We start from the raw sequence: 20,023 nt of genomic DNA on the forward strand, positions 1-20,023 counted from the left end.
GACAAAATCATTTGAAGGCTATATCATAGTAACTTTGCTTAAAACCTATGATATAGAAACATCAAAGAGTAGAGGAAAAGCAAACAGTACATACATAGGAACAAAGATAAAAATAAGAATAGACTTCCCATGATATAAGGCAAACCAGAAGTTACTAGAGCAGCATCTTTAAGATGGAAAATAGCCAAAATCAAACAAAGCAATCATTGTAGTTATATGCTCAACGTAAGTGTCTTCAAAAAAAAGGGGGAAATGAAAGCATGTTCATAATTTCAGTGGCTAAAAGAATTAATATTCTACAAACCTGAAATACAGCAAATGGTAAAGGAAAATGTTCAAGTAGAAGTAATGACACCAAGAAATCCTAATATACACAATGGAATGAAGAGTACCAAAATGGTAACTATGCAGATAAATATAAAATAGGTTTTTCCTCTTATGTAAAAATCTCCAAATGATAATTAACTGTTTAAAAAATAATATTGTGTTGTGGACTTTAAAACGTATATGTGACTGTAACTGTAGACAGTACTGACACAATGGCTTATAGGAAAAATGCAAGCATACGTTGTTCTTACACTGTGTATGATGTGGTATAGTGTCTTTTGAAAGCAGACTGGTAAGTTAAAATGTATAATACAAACATAAGCAAACACTAAAACAAAAAAATGTTATCGCTAATAATTAAAGGAGAAAAAATAGAATAATAAAATCTCCTAGCCCAAAAGAATGCATTCCAGTAAGGAAAAAAATGGAACAGGAATAAACAGGACATAGAGAAACAAAGAGCAAATAATAGACTTAGAACCAACTACAGCAATGATCATATTAAATGACATAAACTATTAATACACAGTGATTATAAACATGGATAAAAAGGGAATAACTAACTATATTAGAATATATAACTAACTATATTCTGCTTTCAAAACACCCACTTTAAATATTAGATGGAGTGAACAAATTAAAAGACAGAAATTACCAAAGGTCATTCCAGAAGAAAATATATTACACAAATAGCCATATATCAATTATCTATAGTTGAAATCCTTCCCACAGAGAAAGGTCCAGGACAAGATGGCTGGAGTTTAGTAAATTAAATCCAACAATATATAAGAAGTGTCATAATTCACACCTTGAGTCTTAACAAAAATTAACATAATATAGATTGTGGACCTAAATATGTATCCCAGACTTCTGGAAGAGAGTAGAAAAGAAAATGTTTGTGATCTAGCATTGGGCTAAGATTTCCTAGAAGTGTAATAACTGAATAAAACAATGTTATGTTTTATAAAAAATAATAACTGGTTTTTGAAAGTTTCTACTAACACAAAGATAAGTCACAACTGGGAAAAATAATCATATATCTGATAAAGAACTATTCTGACTATATAAAGTAATAGCAAACCTCAATAATAAAAAAAGTGACAACTTGAGTAGAAGTTAGACAAAATATTTGAATATATTTTTGTTTGCTAAGGGAGAACTATAAGTGCAAATAAGGATTTGAAATGTCTTTCATCAATCATTATTAAAAAACTGCAAATTAAAATCACAAATTGATCCTACTCTACATCTCCTAGAATGCCTAAAATCAAAAAGCCTCACCAAACTAATCAGTGGCAAGATTGTTGAATATTTGTAAATCATACTAACTACTGGTAAGAATGTAGAATGCTAAACATGTTTTCAAAAATGTAGAATGCTAAACATGTTTTCAAAAATAGTTTGACTTTTGCCAAATAAAATATATGTCTTTAAAAAATAAAATATAAAAATTATATTTTAACACATTAAAAATATATGTATTAAAAATTTTAATACATTTTAATATATGTATTTTTAAAAGTAGGGATCCTGGGTGGCTCAGCAGTTAAGTGTCTGCCTTCCGCCAGGGTGTGATCTTGGAGTCCTGGGATCGAGTCCCACGTCCGGCTCCCTGCATGGAGCCTGCTTCTCCCTCTGCCTATGTCTCTGCCTCTCTCTGTGTGACTCTCATGAATAAATAAATAAAATCTTAAAAAAAAAAGTAAAAAACTAAAGGTCTAGGACTCTTAAGACAATCACAACTAAAACTTGTAAAGGATATCAGTATATTTACATTATATATATTTTAAAGATTGTATTTATTTATTCATGAAAGACACAGAGAGAGAGAGGCAGAGACACAGGCAGAGGGAGACGCAGGCTCCACGCAGGGAGCCCGACGCGGGAATCGACTCCGAAACTCCAGGATCATGCCCTGGGCCGAAGGCAGACACTAAACCGCTGAGCCACCCAGGGATTCCCTACATTATTTTTCAATTCAAAATGTAATATATGTAAATATGTTCAATTTCCATATTAAGAAAATACAGAAGTAACTAGGAAATGGCCCAATATTTATATTGATAATAGTTATTAAAAGTGGTGACATCTACTTATGCAGCTGATGTGGGGAAAGTGGCTTGCTCTTGACTACTCATGAAAATGTATTTCTTTCAGTCTTTTGGAAAAGCAACCTCAAATGTACCTACTAAAATTTAAAACACATATACAAATTGAAATAAGAGACAAAAAGTTATCTCTTGTATAGGCAACAGATTTGGAAATAAATTGCAGTGCTAAGTACTCAGGTATAATATATGAAAAATAAAAATTTACATCAGTAATCAGAGAATTCCTTAGATACAATTAATGTGAGAAGAGCTAGATGCAGAGAAATGTGTATAATGTTACCCATTTATACACAAAAATAGAAGAAATTCATTTTATGTGTGCTTACGTATATCAATAATGACATTATGAACATGGAGAAAAGTACACATCAGGTTAACATTTGTTACACAGTAGGTAGAGAAGGGGAAAAAAGGTGAAAGGGATGTAAGTAAAAATAATATCAAAATGCTATAAGAACAAGAATGTCCATTTTCCAACTAAAAAATAAAATTCCTAGGGTTAGATATGTGAAAATATGTGGGTGGATGGGAGTTTGGGGCTTATCTAGAAGGATATATTTTTAAAAAGTTATAAAAATATTAATAATACTTCTTTTGGGCTATTGAGAACATTTTTTACTTTCTCACTTAGGTTTTTATTGCTTAATATTTTTACAATGACATTATATTGTAAATATAGTGAGAAATCTATTAAGTATATGAAACTACACAGAGAATGTAGGAGATTTTTAAACAATTATATTTGGATGGAAAATGTGTTAGGCCTTTCCTCCACCTTCCCTCCAATTAAACTATTCAAACTTCAAAAATGTAACAATTTAGGAACATATTCACATACCTGACAAGTACCAAGCTTGCCTGGGATTTCAGCACTCTGGATACTAGTACCTGCAGGGCATCAGAAATGTTTCTCCACATCTTTCTGCATTGCTTTCCTTTGTGTGGGATTTTTCAGGCAAGTTCTACTGAAGGTCAACAAGATAGTCATAGAAAGATCAAGGCTTAGATGCAACTAGATGAAGACTCCAATGAAGATGTGATTTATTTTCTTTATCCAATGCAACAGCAATCATCCCCAGGTGAGTTTTCCCTTACTTTCATGTAGCCTGGGTCATGTGTTCCACCTCTGCGAGTCTTGGGATGCAGTTCACTCACCTGCCAAGTCCACTACTTATGCTAATCCTTGGAGTCAGAGTGGAGTCCGCCCACCTGAATCATATAGAGTCAAGGTGATTTCCTTCTTGGAAACAGTTTGCCGGAACCAGATGAACAAGAGTTGGGCAATAATCCAACGTATAAGAGAAGTCTATATTATCTCATTCCTAAATGAGATAGAAAATTAAACCTGAATTTATATACCTTGTCTACATGAAATATATAATATTATATATATAAATATATAATATATAATTAATTATAGGTAAAAGATATTGAAAAATACATATATTGCAATAAAATGTTTAATATTTGTATATAAAGTCTCTATAATTCCTGAGGAAAAAAGGATAACAATTGAAAAAAATAATGAAGGACAAAAGCATAATTCCCAGTTAAAAAATGCTAATGACCAATGAGCTTATAAAAGATTATTCTCAGGGCATGTGAGTGGCTCAGTGGGTTAAGTGTCTCACTCCTGATTTCACTCAGGTCATGATCTCAAAGTCCTGAGATTGAGCCAGGCTCCATGGGCAGAGAGGAGTCTGCTTGAGATTCATCTCCCCCTCTGCCCCTGCCCACACTCATGCTCTCCCTCTTGCTCTCTAAAATAAAATCTTTTTAAAAAATTGTTAAAACAGTCTCATTTGTAACCAGTAATTCAAATAAATGTGACCATAAGATTTCAATTTTATTAATTAGATGATGGGACTGAAAATGAAAATATAAAAAATTGCAATGATAAAGCAATCTGCTAAAATTGGTACTCTCACACATAGCTGATGGAAATATAAATTGGTACCACTTTTTTGCCTGGTACAGCTTTCAAAGTTGACGAGTTGACAGTAATCTGTCGAAATTGAAAATGTGCACACTTATGTCTACCATACAAAAATATTCATAAATACACGCAGATGTATATTTGGTGTTACTGCACCGTTGTTATATGAAAAATTAGAAACTAAATACTAGGATAATGATTAATAAATTATGGGATGTGCATACTGGAATAATGTGAAAGTCCATAAAAGTATAAAATAGCTTGATATGAACAGAAATCTATAGCTCAATAGACCGTGTGTATATGAATTATTGAAAGTCATTCTGTATTTATATGCAAATACTAATCCTAACGAACCATACCCATCAGTACACGTGCGTGTTTGAGTCCATAGAGAAGGAAAAGAAGGATGAGTGTGAACCGTTTATAGAGGTTACTTTTGTGGAAAAGCAAGAGCATGGGAAGAGAATAGAAAAATATATTTCTGTGTTGTTAGAAGAGTGTTTGCCTTTTTTAGTGATTTTTTCAATTTATCGCTGGGGGAATGCTGCACATGTTGAAATAAATATGTCATATTTGCAAAAATTAGAAAAATCATCTTTCTGAAGCTTGTTCAAAGAAATAGCAATTGTTGCTTTTGTTTTTACCTTCATTTCATAAACAAGCATTATTTATTTTTTTACTTCTGTGTCCTAACCCCATCTCCCCTCCACCATCCCTAAGCCTCCTGATGCTGGATATACATGTGGTGGTGGAAATGCTAATAGAAGTCGATCTATACGAGGCCATTTAGCATGGTCTCCATGGAGGTGTATCTCACACTTGGTAATTTATTTCCTATGATCAACACACCATTAAGAATGTATTGGCTACAATTTCTTTTGTCTTCTTAAATCTTTAGAACTGTCCTAATGGTTGAAGGAGCTAAGCCTAGAACACAATACACTTACTCTTGATCGTCACTCTCTTGGCTTTTTGTTTGTTTCCATTTTAAGCTAATGTAACTATTGTATTTTTTTTTCTTTTTTATCGTTGAAAATAGCCAAATGATTCTATGAATCAGTAGTCACTAGAAAGTGGGCTATTACTTGTCACGATTTCTTTTGGGATGGTTAGGCACACCTGGAGCTGGGCCTGTAATGTCTGGTAGACTGGTCCTCCCTAGGAGCAGAGTTGGGGCTGCCTGTTGGCTGTGGCCAGCCTGAGGACAAGTCAGCACTGCTTAGATTGCACCAAACAAAGGAGTTCTGCACAGACCTTCCAGAGAGCTATGTAATTTGAGCATGCCTATTAGTGTAATACAGAAGAGTTATGCTTTTTATTTTCAAGACAAACTTTTATAAAAACTCCCTTTTCTCATTTTTATTTATATTTTTTATTTTAAAGATTTTATTTATTCATGAGAGATACAGAGAGAGAGGCAGAGACATAGGCAGAGGGAAAAGCAGACTTCCCCCGAAAGGAGCCTGATGTGGGACTCGATCCCAAGATCAGGATATCATGCCCTGAGCCAAAGGCAGACGCTCAACCACTGAGCCACCCAGGTGTCCCTCATTTTTATTTTATTATGAAGCCAAAATTTGTTTTGTGTGTGAGAGTATATTACTATAAGTATAACGTAGACTGAGACAATATTATGATTTGATTTACCTAAGAGTTTTTGCATGAACTTTTAAGAAAATACCATAAAGAAACAAAAAGACAATATAAAAAAAATATTTTGCATCTGTAATTCTAAGAAACCTGGCTTACCATTTAATTCTTTTTTTATACTCTGCACACTTTTCAGTAATTGGCATTTTTTAACTAATCAAATCCATCAGCTTGATCATTCTTACTGTTGTTTGCCTTCAGTTCATTTTTTTTAATTTGTTAATTGCCGTGTTATTGTACTTGCCCTTGTTTGAGTCAAATATTTTTTTAAAAATCACATTACTGATGCTATGATGATATGAATGTTTAGCCTAAATGTGCCTTGAGGGAAGTTTTTGGACCCAAAGTTTGGAGTATTGCAGACTTTGGATGAAGGAAAACTAAGTTCTTTAATGTAACTTTAATGCATTATTTAATGACTGCAATAAATTCTGATGCATTTTTCTCTCTACAAAAGAAGAAAAATCATTTAATATTTAATACAATTTCTCAATTTACAATTGAGGTTCCAAGTATTCATTTTCCTACTCTTGAAACATAAACCTCTTCATCATACAAAATGGCTGTGAAGGAACTTTTTTTCAACAATGAACATAATATCAGCTTTCAATTTAACAATTTTTAAATCAAAATTATTTCTTGCATAAAAATCTTTTTTTTACACTGCTTCACACAAAAGCAAATGCATAAACTTGATAGATAGCTTTTTTTTTTTTTTAACCTCACGTATTTTAAACTCATTTCTATGTTGGGGAACTGTGCTTTTTCAGCTATTGAAGTTATAAGAGGGAATAAGTAATTGTATAGAAGAGGAAAATACTATAAAAATATATTTGACTTCTAGAAAGCTTTGCATAGAAAGCTTTAGAAAACTTCTATAAGAAACAGTGCATCACCTACTAATTTATCACTGGACTGAGAAAAAAGGAAAATTTTGTCTTATTTTTGGAACTAGCATATGAATTAAGAAAGACCAGAATAAATAAGCATCACTTGGAAAGGCAGGGGGTGGGGGGTGGGTATGGAAGCAGAGAGAGAAATAGTTGTGTTTCCTCTTTTCCAAAATGTCTGGAAAGAGGCAGTATGGGAAAATGTTTAGTTGATGCATACTCTTCTAAGTACTGAGGTGTAGGATAAGAGAGAGTGAGCAGGAAATAGAAGGTTAGTTAGAAAAAGTAAGTAGGCTTAGATTAGGTTTTAAATAATGTTTACAGGATAATGGACTCTGAACTATCAATAAAGCCCTAAGAAAGGCATCACATATATAGAAGCCCGAGCAAGAAAGACTTTTAAATAATAAAGAGCAACAAAAATTATATTAGAATTCTTGCATTTGAATAAGATGTATTACTTAATGAGGTAAGGGAGATATTGACAGTATACAAGCTTATTACAATTAATTATTGGAATATTCCATATAACTTCTGTTGTTTTTGTTCTATCTATGCAATCATCCATCACTATTTATCTATCATATGCTTACTGAAAAGTATATAAACAATATCATGTAAGTTTAGAAAGCAATTTTTCAGGTGCGTTGTATTGATTTCTTAATTTGGAGGAATAGTTTACAGTCTAAATCACATTTGAGGGCACCTGAGCAGCTCATTTGGTTAAGTGTCCCACTCTTGATTTTGGCTCAGGTCATGATCTCAGAGTCATGAGATCGGGCCCCACATCAGGCTCCATCCTCAGCAGAGTCTGTCTGAGACTCTCTTTCCCCCTGCCCCTCGCCCTACTCACATTCTCTTTCTCTCAATAAAATAAATAGTAAAATCTTTTAAAAAAATAAAAATAAATCCTATTTAACAGGTGTTAATGCCTGGACATTCTTAGCCCTATGAGATAGGTCAGATATTATTATTTCCATACAAACAAGGAAAAATGCAAAAATTCCCAAAGACTCCTGAAATAATTAATGAAGGAATTCTGATAATTTTCTTAAAGCATAATAACTGTGGTTTATTCCTGTTTTATCTTTTGTTATTATGAATCTTATTGTTGACAATTTGATAACCCTCAAGTTTGATAATCCCTCAATTATTTTATCTATTCCCCCAGTCATTTATTCAAAAAGAAAAACCTGATGTACATACAGCAGGCTTTAGGAGGGAATGGAGATGCAGCTATTAATAGAACTTGGTTCTTTCCTTCAAAGGACTCACAGTTGTTTCAGAAACTCTAGCACAGGAAATATGCTTTTTACTGATTTAAATGTATAAGATATAAAATTTTAAATCATCAAAAACATATCATAGCATAAAGTTTCACGGGTCAGAATAAGACTGCTGAAGCTCAAATCTTAGTTCTCCCACTTTCCAGTTGGGGTCTTAAGTAATTTCTCTTTACCTAAATGATAGAGATTGAGTATTACATGTCTCGTGGTATCATTGAGAGGGTCAAATGAGTCAATTCATGTTAAGTGCCTAGAAGAGTACCTGGCATACAGTGGGAACTTGATAAGTATCTTCTATCACATACATCAATCACTCATTCATATGATACACTACTATTGTCCAATAGTGGTTACGTCACTTATTAGTTTATATTATATGTATGATACATATTGTATGTATGTATGTTGATAAACATCTTAATGTTTAAATAGTACAGGTTTAAAAAAAATGGCACTTACTGAACACAAGGAGTGCTTCAGTTTGAATGAGGACACAGTTCCAGAGAAATTGGTTATCTGGAAATGTATGGGAGTCTTCCGAAAATTTAAAGAAGACTTTTAATTAACATTTTTGTAAAACTTAGGATTTGGCCATTGGTCATTATGTGATTTCTGTGGATAAATTACCCACTGGGTAATTTATACACCAGAAGATTTCCTCAGATATTGCCTCTTACTGGCGCTCTTATTCAACAAAGGACACAAAGCATATTTCCACACTGGGACTTGGGATCCCATCTCGAAGGAAAGGTATTTGAGAAGTAATCTCACAGTGTGCAAAAACACAGACTTAGGAATTTGTTTCGTATGAATCCCACCAGTCCCACTACAAACTATTTGGGTAATCTTGGGCAAATCCTGCAATCTTCTGTGTTTGGCTTCTTCCTTTGTTAAAAGGAGGTAAAGATTAATACTAACTTCATGTTTTGAAGAGGAAGTAAATTAATAAATGCTAAAATCTTGGAGAAAGTATGACCCATCATAAATACTATAAAAGTGTTTGCCATTTTTTCTCACCATTGGCTACTCAGAGTTTAGCCATTTTAGAACAAGGATTAAATTAATTCCATGTTCCTTGTATCCTGGTTCCATATGTTTAATTCAATGTGTATTAACTCTGCAACTCAGGAATAGCCTTTATCTTTAAAGGCCGTGCTCATGCCAGTGATGTTCTTATCATATGTTAAGTTCTTGCAAGTTATAAGAGAACCAGAACTACCTGCCTTTCCTGGAGGTTCTCCATCACCATTATCTAGGATGCTAATTGTAAGCAGATAAAAGGAAGGGTTCTCAGATAGTCCACCTTATTTCCTAAAATGGCAACTGTTTTGTGAGTGTCCTGTGGAAACCACTCTCACAGCAGGAGCAAGCTCACACACTGAGGGCTCCATCCAGTGGTGATTCCCAGTCTCGTCTTTATACAGGGCCTGTGTATTTTTGTCCAGTTTCATTTCCCCTCAAGGAAGTAAGTTACAGGTCTGTGTTAAAATAGATTGATGGCAGGAAGAAACATCACCTCCTGAGACCTTAGGCCCATTCATATGGGGAAGGACTCCAAGCAAGGAGCATTGAGCAAGCCTCAAACTAAATCTTAGGAAAGGTCCACTTCAGTCCTTTCATTTAACTTTCACCATGTGGCAGATGCTGAGCTTCTCCAAACATCCCAAGAAACTTTAGTCAAGTGTGTCAGGTTTTGCCTGATTCCATGAAGATCCTCCACTCTAGAAAATACGTTCTTCGCCTCTGAAAAGCATGAGCCATTTCTCGATGGAAAGTGCCATTCATTCTAATGTACCAAGCACTGCAGGTAGAAAGAAATGCAACGATGAATGACACAGTCCTTGTCTTCAAGTTGCTCATAGTTCAGAATCACAATATTTCAAATAATGAAGACATGAATGAATAAGTTATATGTGCTCAAATCATTAAGTCTAAGTCCTCATTTCCCTCTCTTAAAATAAGGCTAATAGCACCATGTATCTCGGAGGACCTAAGGTAGAAGCACTAACATGATGGATGGAGAGGCTTTGGCAGTGCCCTGCATACAGTAAGCATTAATTTTTCATATTTTGTGTTATGCATGCAATATTTTATCATTAGTATTGGATATTTACCTCATTTAGCCATTAATGTTGACCTCTTATGTGATTGCACTCAAAATGTGAATAATTAAAATATTTTTAATAACTTTTATATCACAAATGGTGGCACAGTAAAAATCTTTGTGCTAAAAATTCCACTGTCATTTTTGCTTAATACTAAGTAAATCAGACTAATTTTGCTAAAGATTAATAAAACATTTACTAAGTTATCTTCTCACTGATTTCTATAAGGCTGATCTATTTGAATATAAAATTCTCATTGAAATAAAACTAAGAAATATCAGCACTTTAATTAAAATGTTATTTGAGAAGAGTAAAATATAAAATTTATTTTGATGTATTTAAAATTTGTAATATTACATTCCAAAAATTAGAAGTTACTATGTAAGAATTATTTTCATTCAGTTGCATGTGTGTGCAGACAATACCTTTGTTCCTACAGAAGTGCTTCCCACCCATTCCTACCTCTACTGAACACTTGGGTGCTGGCTTCAGTTTGTATCCAACCAGTTGGACACTTGAATAGGTCAGGATGATTAATGAAATCACACTTCTTTGTAGGGTCATTTCAACATGGCTATGTCTCTGGGTTAAAAGTCACAGTTCTCTCAAATTGACCTTGTTTCCATCATGATCTGTTACTGGGTGGGGGTAAGCAACTATTTTCTCCACATTGCTTCAGGTCTCAGGAGAGTGACAACAGCTGTTGTTAGCCCTGTAATAATGCAGGATCTCCTGAGGTTTCCCTATACTCTGGCCACACTTTCAAAATGGCCCCCCTTTTTAAGCTCTTTGAATTCTTCCAACTTAAGTGTACCGTCTGTTTCATGCTAAAAATCCCAATGAGAACCATCAGTAAAAAAATAAGGCAAATTAATTTTTTAAAAAATTATTTTTTTAATTAAAAAAAATTAAAAATTTTTTAAATTAAAAAAATTGTCTCTGAAAAAAAACAGAAAACTGTGCTTATAAGTTTGAGTTGGGGAGGCAGAAAGCACAGGGTTGAGAGTGCTGTATCTTAGAACATTTATGACAAAATTCCAATTTGGTCATTTATTACTGTCATTTACTTTATTTCTCTAAAATTCAATGTTCTCATAAAACGGGTTCATAGCAAATGGTCAGTGGCTTCTGTCTCATATTATTGATGTTAGAATTATATAAAAAGACATATGTAGACTATTTAATCTGATAACATTGTCAACAGTTCAGGGTTTAAATTAATTTCTTTTTTATTACCATCACAAATCTAAATACTATGAGTAAAAAGATCTATGTGCATATTTTGAAGTAAGTTTAAGTTATAATTCTATTATAAAATAAAACATGCTTTGAGTCATTATATTAAAATTATTTTTAACTATCTAATGCAACCTATAATTTTTAGCATTTGTATTACCTTCATAGAATATTATCTGGTAAAGTAGAACAATTCTAACAAGTAGGGTAAGATCACAAATAAATAAGACATTTACTAAACTTCTTTCTATAAAAATGTTACTCTAAACTTAGTGTTATTTATTCTTTCCTCACAGATACTATACTTGCCTGGGAGGTTCCTTGGGAACTGCTTAAAGCAGGTAAAGCAATTCAGTGGGTAGGATTCAAGGTTCATACTAGAGCTGCATCAATTTTTTATCTTTTTAAAAATATTATACTAGAATAGATATGCCTTCTTTTGCAAGGAAAGTTTCATAGTTTAAGCTTAACCCAAATCAAGAGAATCACTATTATAAAAATGAAAAAGTATGTATAATATAAAAATATATTTGCTCATTTTTCTGCCTGTCAGTTGCATATTTTTTAAGCTCTGAGGCTCCTACAAAATGTATTAGACATAAGTATATATAATTGGCCTTAAATACATATCAGAAACTGTCAAATGTGTATTGAAATCTTCCAAATTATTTTAATGTAATTTTTTATGGTTTTTCTCATTTCAAGAGCAATACATACCTTATTGCAGAAAACTTGAAAATTAGAGAAAAAGTATAATGAGGAATCTATAATCGCAAGATAAAAAAGCAAACACTGTTAGTATATTATTATATAAATACAGCTTCTTGTTTTCTTTGGGCAGCTTGATTTTAGATATAAGGTGCTATTGCATTTTTTACTAAAATTATTATAGGGTTAATATGTTTCAAAATAAGTATTACATGGCAAGTATTTTTCTATGACATTACAAAAATCTTGAAAACACCATTTTAGTAGTATGATAATCACTTTATAAAAATGCATAATTGATTTAAGCACTCTGTGCATTTAGGTTCTTATAAATTTTTCAGTATTTTAAATAACTACATAATGATAATTCTTGTAAGAGAGTATTCTTTTTGAGATTTATTTATTTATTTGAGAGAAAGTGAGAGAGCATGAGCCAGGGAGGGGCCACTCTCAAGCAGATTCCATGCTTAGCACAGAGCCTGACCTGGGTATTGATTTGAGGACCCTGAGATCATGACCTAAGTTAAAATCAAGAATCAGAAGCTTAACCAACTAAGCCACCTTGGTGCTCATAAGAAAATATGTTTATAGTTATCAGATTACTTTCTAAGAATTTTTGAGTCGTAATAACTGACTTGAATACAAACCTATTTAGCTCTTAAAATATGCTTGCTTTATTATTTTGAGTTTTACAGATTCTCATACATAACAGCAGGAAATATTCTTTCCTTTTCATTTTATTTTGCTAGTTTAATAGATGGGGGATGACATATTACTGATTTATTTGCATTTCTTGTTTTATGCTGAGATGTATTATTTTATCATTGGAATATGCTATTTGTATTTCTTTTTATACAGCATTTTCTCTTTGGAAGTTTTCTGTGTTCTAATGCTGATGACAAGAAACAGACAAGTTATACTTTCAAAGACATGAGGTACCTGTGGAGTCTAAGAAGACTAGGTAAGCTAAAACCACATTGGGGCTAGAACCAACCATTCAGGGGTGAGCTGATAGATAGGCAGCTGCTTTTCAGGGTGAATTTCCAGATGTGAGCATAGGCTTAGGATGAGACAGTGGACTGTTGGTAGATAGAGAAAGGGAAATCTGCAAATCTTTTAACTGATATGTGGTTCTGGAATGATCAAATCTGAGGATTTTTGAGGACTTATATATAATCCTGGTTTCCCCTGCTCTATCTTGATCGAATTGTCAGACTCATTGCTGGTCTAAGGAGTCAGGAGGAAAACTCTGGGAAGGAAAGAGAAATCTCTCATAGACTTGATTCAGAGTTTAAGAACTTCCCCTGTGAAAAATAAATTGGATTTAAGTAAAAGCAAAAAATAAGCCAGATGAGGAAGCTGGAATGAGTGGTGAATTCACACTTGGAATATACAGCCAATATTATGTAGGAGCACTGATTTGGGTCTCAGATGAAGATTCCAAGTCCAGTGTCAGAAGGTAGGTGCTGTAGGACATAGAAACCACTGGAGATTTTGTGTTTGCTGTGTGCAGTATGATCAAGTCAGAGGATGGGGGAGCCCTCAAAACCAAGGAGGAAACTCCTCACAAGACACTTGCCAAATTTTGAAATATTATTCAGCAGAAGTTAAAGAGAAAACCCTTAAAAATTGACTCAACAAGAACTAAACCTTCATAGTCTTTCAATATAGACAAAGACCCATAAGATGCTCAATTAAAAGTCCTGAAGGACTACAAAGTTGTAGTGTAATGATGATTAACCAAAAGTAACTGAGGGACACCTGGGTGGCTCAGCAGTTGAGCATCTGCCTTCAGCTCAGGGCATGATCCCAGGGTCTGGGTCAAGTTCTGCATCAGTCTCCATGCATGGTGCCTGCTTCTCCCTCTGCCTATGTCTCTGCCTCTCTCTGTGTCTCTAATGAATAAATAAATAAAGTCTTTAAAAAAAAGTGACTGAGTGTTCTGAAACTTTCACCCTGCTCTAAATGAGCTTTATCCTAAATTGGGTGAACATGGCCAGGACCAAACATGAAAAGGAAAAGCAGAATTATCTCTGGTAAAGGATACATTACCATTTGCAACCTCTATACTTTTTTTATATACAGTATCTGCCAAATGATTAAACACCAAGAGAAGGATGAATTTTTCAGTGTGCAACTTCTACATCAGTAAATGTTTCTTTTTTAAAAGGACATGAAAAGTAAAAACAAAAACAACCCCCCCAAAAACAAAACAAAACCAAAAACCATGGAAGATTATGGCTATCTGATAAATAACATAAAGAATAAGATAGATAGTAGAAATAGATGAATAGATGATCAATATTGATGTTAGCAGATGAGAAACTTATAATAATTATTTCTTAAAAGATTTTATTTATTTATTCATGAGAAACACAGAGAGAGAGAGAGAGGCAGGCTCCTCTCAGGAAGCCTGATGTGGGACTCGATCTCAGGACTCAGGCCTAAGCCTAAGGCAGATGCTCAATCATGGAGCCACCCAGGCATCCAACTTATAATAATTATGATTAATATGCTCAAAATAGAGAAAAAAGTCAACTGAGACAAAAGAATGGAAATTTTCACCAGTTAATAGAATCTAAATCATCATCATCCTCAAATATTTTAGAGCTGACAAATATTTGAAATTAACAACTCGATAGTTTAATCATATATTGTTTATAGCATAACACAGCATTTGTGAGGTACAAGGCACATGAATAAAAACAACCATACTGAGACAGAGAAACCAGAAAGAAGGAAAAGACAGAACACAGTATAAGTGGTTTAAACCTTAGGTCATATGGTCTAACACATTGAGTTCCCTTGAAGCTCCATTCCCAGACGGTTGTTACTTTTTTTTTTTTTTTTTTTTTTTGAGAGAGAGAGAGCATGCAGAGGGTGTGGCAGAGGAAGAGAGAACAAGAATTTTAAGCATGCTCCATGCCTAGCATAGAGCCTGATGCAGGGCTCTATCTCACAGCCCTGAGATCATGACCTGAGCTGAAATCAAAAGTCAAGCACTTAACCAACTGAGCCACTCAGGTGCCCAAACAGTTGTTACTTTGACCTGTTTGTTCCCTGCAGAAATCCTTTTCAGAGGATTTGTCTTTATTTAACCTGACTCAGAGGTCACTGAAGGCAAACAGGACTGTCTTCAGGGTATTTATCAGAAACAATTAGCAACAAGTGTTCAATAGAACTGTGGTGAGTGATAGCTGCCTTAGATGTCAACACCTTTTAGGACAAACAGGAGGCTGACCAGAAAATTTAAAAGGAAACTAGGGAATAGTAATAACATGTTCATAGAGGCTTTGAAAATTTGTCACATATTTCTGTTTATCTAAAAGGACATGTGGATATTCAGGGCTGTAAATTTGTCCAGGAAAGACTTTGAAATGTCCTAATTTCTCATTTCTGGTTTACTTTGAGGTTCTGTGAAAGTAGGAAGTGAAGGCTAAGGCAGAGTTGTATACTGTAATGAAAGCATATCCCCAAACCCATATGCAAAACCCCTCAGCAGTGGCTAAGAGATTTATTCGTTCCAGGCTAACTAAATTCAGCAACATATAAAAAAGATTATACCCCATCATCAATTGAGTTATTTCATGAATGCAAGGTTGGTTTAACATCTGAAAATTAACTAAATTAACACATAATAAAGACAGAAACAACATGATCATATCAATAGATTCTCACCTATTTGAAGCATTTCCTGAATATCTATTATCCTTTTGTGAAAAATTACTAGGAATAAAGATAATTTCTCTAACCCAACAAAGACTATCTATGAAAAACTCCAGGTAACATATTTAATGGTATAAGGCTAAATGTTTTCCCCCTAAGATCTTGAGTAAAACAAAGGTACTAGTTCTCATCACTATTACTCACCATGGTTCTGAGAGTGCTAGCAGGAAAAGTTTGGCAAGAAAAATTTTTAAAAGGTACTTAGGTTAAAAACGAAAAATAAAATACCTCTGTCTAGACACAATCTGATTTTAAAAATTTACTGACATCAATATATTGAAAAATAAAGAAAGCTGCAGCAAATTTCAAATAATTGAAATCACTGAGAGTAAATAGGTCTCTGATTATAAGAGTTTTAATAAAGTTAAATAAAATGAGATTTAATAACTTTAAAATAAGCAGAAAAATCTCACAATCTGGAATTTAAATAAGAGTCTATATAACAAGAGAAAGGTGAAATCAAAATCAAAAAATAATTTGAACTAAATTATAATTAAGATATGATGTATCTGACATATCAAAACTTTATAAGATATAATACAGTGCTTAGGGAGAAATGCATAGTCTGAAAGGCTATATTAGACAAGAAAGACAAAAAAAAATCAGTGAGTTAAGCTTTCATCAAGAGAAGCTAGCTTAAAAAAGAGACAAAATTTTAAGTAAAAGAGTGAATATAAAATAGACATCAATGAAATTGTAAATAAGCACACAAAAAAATGAAAGATATTTCTTTGAAAAGATTTTAAACATTGAATCCTAGCAAGCCTGGTAAGAAAAAAGAGGATAATAAAAATTTTTCTGTCAAAAATGCAAAAAAGGGTAGCACTACAGATTTCACAAACAGTAAAGCAATAATTACACACAAAAATCCACAATTTGAATCTGATGGAAAAAATCCTTACATAAAATACACTTTTCTGAGATTAAAAGAAGCAGAAATGGACAATATAAATATGCTAGTATCAACTAGAGAATCTGAAAACATATTAAAAAACTTCCCACAAAGAAGACTTAAGACCCATGAGTTTCATCAATAATTTTTTCCAGACAGTTAAGGAAAAAACCATAGAAATATTCCACAAACTCTTTAGGAGAGAAAGAATGAACCCTTTCCAACTCATTTTATGGGATGGATTTTTTTTTATTGTTATGCCACAAGGAAATTAAGATAATAGAAAATGACAGATCAATCTCCCCTACAGATATGAATGTAAAACTTAATAAATATAGCAAATGGAATCCAGTAAATATATATATACAATCATTGAATAGAGTTTATTACAAAAACACAGGGTAGGTAGATTCAACATGTGCCATCTCGTTAACAGATTGGAAAAAGAAAAAAAAAATCATGTATTCCCTGAAAGATACAGAAAAAATGTTCCTGATAAAATTTTTTTCCCATTCATTTTTTTAAATGTAGCAAACTGAACATACAGCTGTAACTTCAGTTCTCTGAAGCGTGTTCTTTTCCTGATAAAATGTAGCAGCACAAATGAGCAAACCCAACAGTACAAGCACATTTCAAGCCGCTACTTATACCGTGGCTGTTAGCTATTTATTGACCAAATTTACTCAAGTAGCTTGCTCGCTGTGCTTTTCTAACACTTGGCTATTAGGAGTAGCTTCAAGACTGGTAGAGACAAAAGGAAAAGAAAAAAAAAAAAAAAAACAGACAACAATTATCAGGTCTCCAGGCCTTCTGCTACTACCTTTACATTAAGCATAAAGACCTAAGGTCTCTTAAAGAATAGGCTCAGAGGTGAAAAGTAATTTGAAAAACTTTATCATTCTATTCTAGCACTGCTTCTGAAATACCCCGTCCTTTTTCCACTGAGAACATCAGCTTTACCTAAAATATGCTCTGTAGGATCTGAACTATACAAAGTCAGGGATATTTCTTGGTATTTTGGGACAAATGTGACACTATTAAATTATTATGTGGTAGATTAATTTTTCCTTTAAAAATTTTTCCTATGTTCTTAGCTATTTTCATAAGGAACTTCAAAAACCTCTATTTTAAGTCATTTTGAAATATCCAAAATATTTCAAAAATAATGAAAATCTCTAATATTTAGTCCTTCACCTAAGGACAGAGTGTGATCTCCTCTTATTAAATATATATATCATTTTGGGGTTTTTATTCTGTTCTTGGCTTTATTCATGAAATGCCAGAAAGTCATTCATAGATACTAACATTTTACCACTAATTTTTGTCAATAGAATATTTTTCTTTTATGTTCTAAACTGATTTCATAGTGTTTAGCAAATGCATTTATTTTATATTTTTATTTTATACAGGCTAACTTATTGAGCCCTCTTATTGGTCTAATTTTTTTCACTTAATTTGGACTTTTGATTCCTCTCATAAAATAGATCACAAATAATTATAACATATGCCTTACTTGTGTTTTATGTCTTAATGAATTTACTAAAGCTCCAGAGTAAGATAAAATAAATGTAATTTCACAAATATTTGAAGAAATTTTATGTGAATTTTTACCCCTGAGGGATAATAGATATTTCTAGTAAAAATGTTTTAATATTCTTTTGTATTTATTATGGAATTGTTCAGAGCCAGGGGTAGCAATTTTGTAGTGTCTGTAGTGTGGAAGATCTTTCAATTACTTTGCAGCTAGCACAAGCTTTAAAGTTAAGCATTACACATAGAGATTCTGAATTTATATGTTAGAGAATTCCAAAATCTGTAAATGAAATGATAAGTCTGTCCCTATCGTAAATAAATAAAAATCGGCAAAATAAAGCATGGAAATTAACAGAATAAAAGAAATATACCTTTGGAGCTTATTGAAAAGTTTCCATTTTAGAATTACTTGCGAGGTTTAGAAAAACCATTTGATTACCTCACTCAAGATCTGGCCCTCCAATTTATACTTTAAGAAAATAACATATTATCCTATGTATACATAGTTAATACATTAAAATCCATTTTGATTAAGATTATGTTCAAAATAACAAAGCACTTACACATTATCAATAATTACATACTGCGGGTAATATATTCCACTTAAATTGTGTATCCATGTTCTGTATAATAAAGTACTGGCTATGAGGATGGTCTCATCATCCTCTAGTTTATCTGTAAGTTGGGCCACTGTTCAGTGAACACACACCTTGAATAACTACTGTGTATTAAACCATGTACTGTCCCAAATAGCAGCCATTAGTAACATGCAGCTATGAATACTTAGGATGTGGCCAGTCCAGACTGAGTGTGCTATAAGGGATAATATACATAACTGATTACAAAGACTTGGTAGGAATAAAAAAAAAGAATGTAAAATATCTCAATAATTTTTATATTGAGTCATGTTGAAATGATCTTTGGGTATATTGGGTTACAGAGAGTGTTACTAATTTTGTGGGGTTTTTTTAAGGTCTAATAGAAAAATTTAAATTATATATATGACTTACATTATGTTAACATTAGACATAGTTGGGACTCTTATACAAATATTAAAATGCATATAACCTTGCTCTTGATGAGTGATGTTTATTATTTCTGATGCTTTTCAGTTTATTGAAAACTCACGAATGCCTAATCAGGTAATACTTTTATTTATTTTACACTCTAGATAGGTAAGGTTTGAAGTGGTTAAGCTATTTTTTCACTGTTTTAGCATTGGTATAGACTGAAGGTAGATTGTAAACCTAAACTTATCTAGTATGCAAAGGCATTTGTCTTCTCTGCATCTCTAGAGAGGATGCAGCCCCAACAGAAAAAAATAAAAATATAAGACAGTTTATTTTGGCCCATAAATAGGGTCAAAGACATTTCCTAGATAAAATTAAAACTCTGTAGTCTACTTCATGCAGAGTTGAAAGAATAACTATTTGAGCAAAAATACAAATCTGTTGCTTTGTATTTTTTAACTAAAAGACAACTTCTCATCTCCATATTTGGTTTTAATAAAAGCCTCATGTTCTCTCCAGCAAAATCACATTCTTGAGTCAATTCCCTCCCAGTACTGCTGAGATAGTTGATGTGAGATGTGCTAAGCTTTCATTCTTTTCAGGACACCCG

General features: G+C 32.9%; 1 long non-coding RNA gene across 5 annotated transcripts in view; it reads left to right on the top strand.

Moving 5' to 3' along the window:
• The window catches only part of LOC102153856, a 174,561-nt gene that overhangs the window by 126,996 nt on the left and 27,542 nt on the right, over window positions 1-20,023 (top strand). For 4 of the 5 annotated variants that reach the window (XR_005371193.1, XR_005371197.1, XR_005371195.1 and 1 more), the window contains 4 exons: window positions 10,166-10,250; window positions 11,841-11,885; window positions 13,111-13,213; window positions 19,516-19,545. This is a non-coding gene — a long non-coding RNA (uncharacterized LOC102153856). Of the gene's footprint in view, window positions 1-3,393; window positions 3,518-10,165; window positions 10,251-11,840; window positions 11,886-13,110; window positions 13,214-19,515; window positions 19,546-20,023 lie in introns of all 5 variants that reach the window. The other variant, XR_005371196.1, reaches the window with a different exon arrangement.

Source organism: Canis lupus, chromosome 16, assembly GCF_011100685.1.
Source record: "Canis lupus familiaris isolate Mischka breed German Shepherd chromosome 16, alternate assembly UU_Cfam_GSD_1.0, whole genome shotgun sequence".
NCBI lineage: Eukaryota > Metazoa > Chordata > Mammalia > Carnivora > Canidae > Canis > Canis lupus.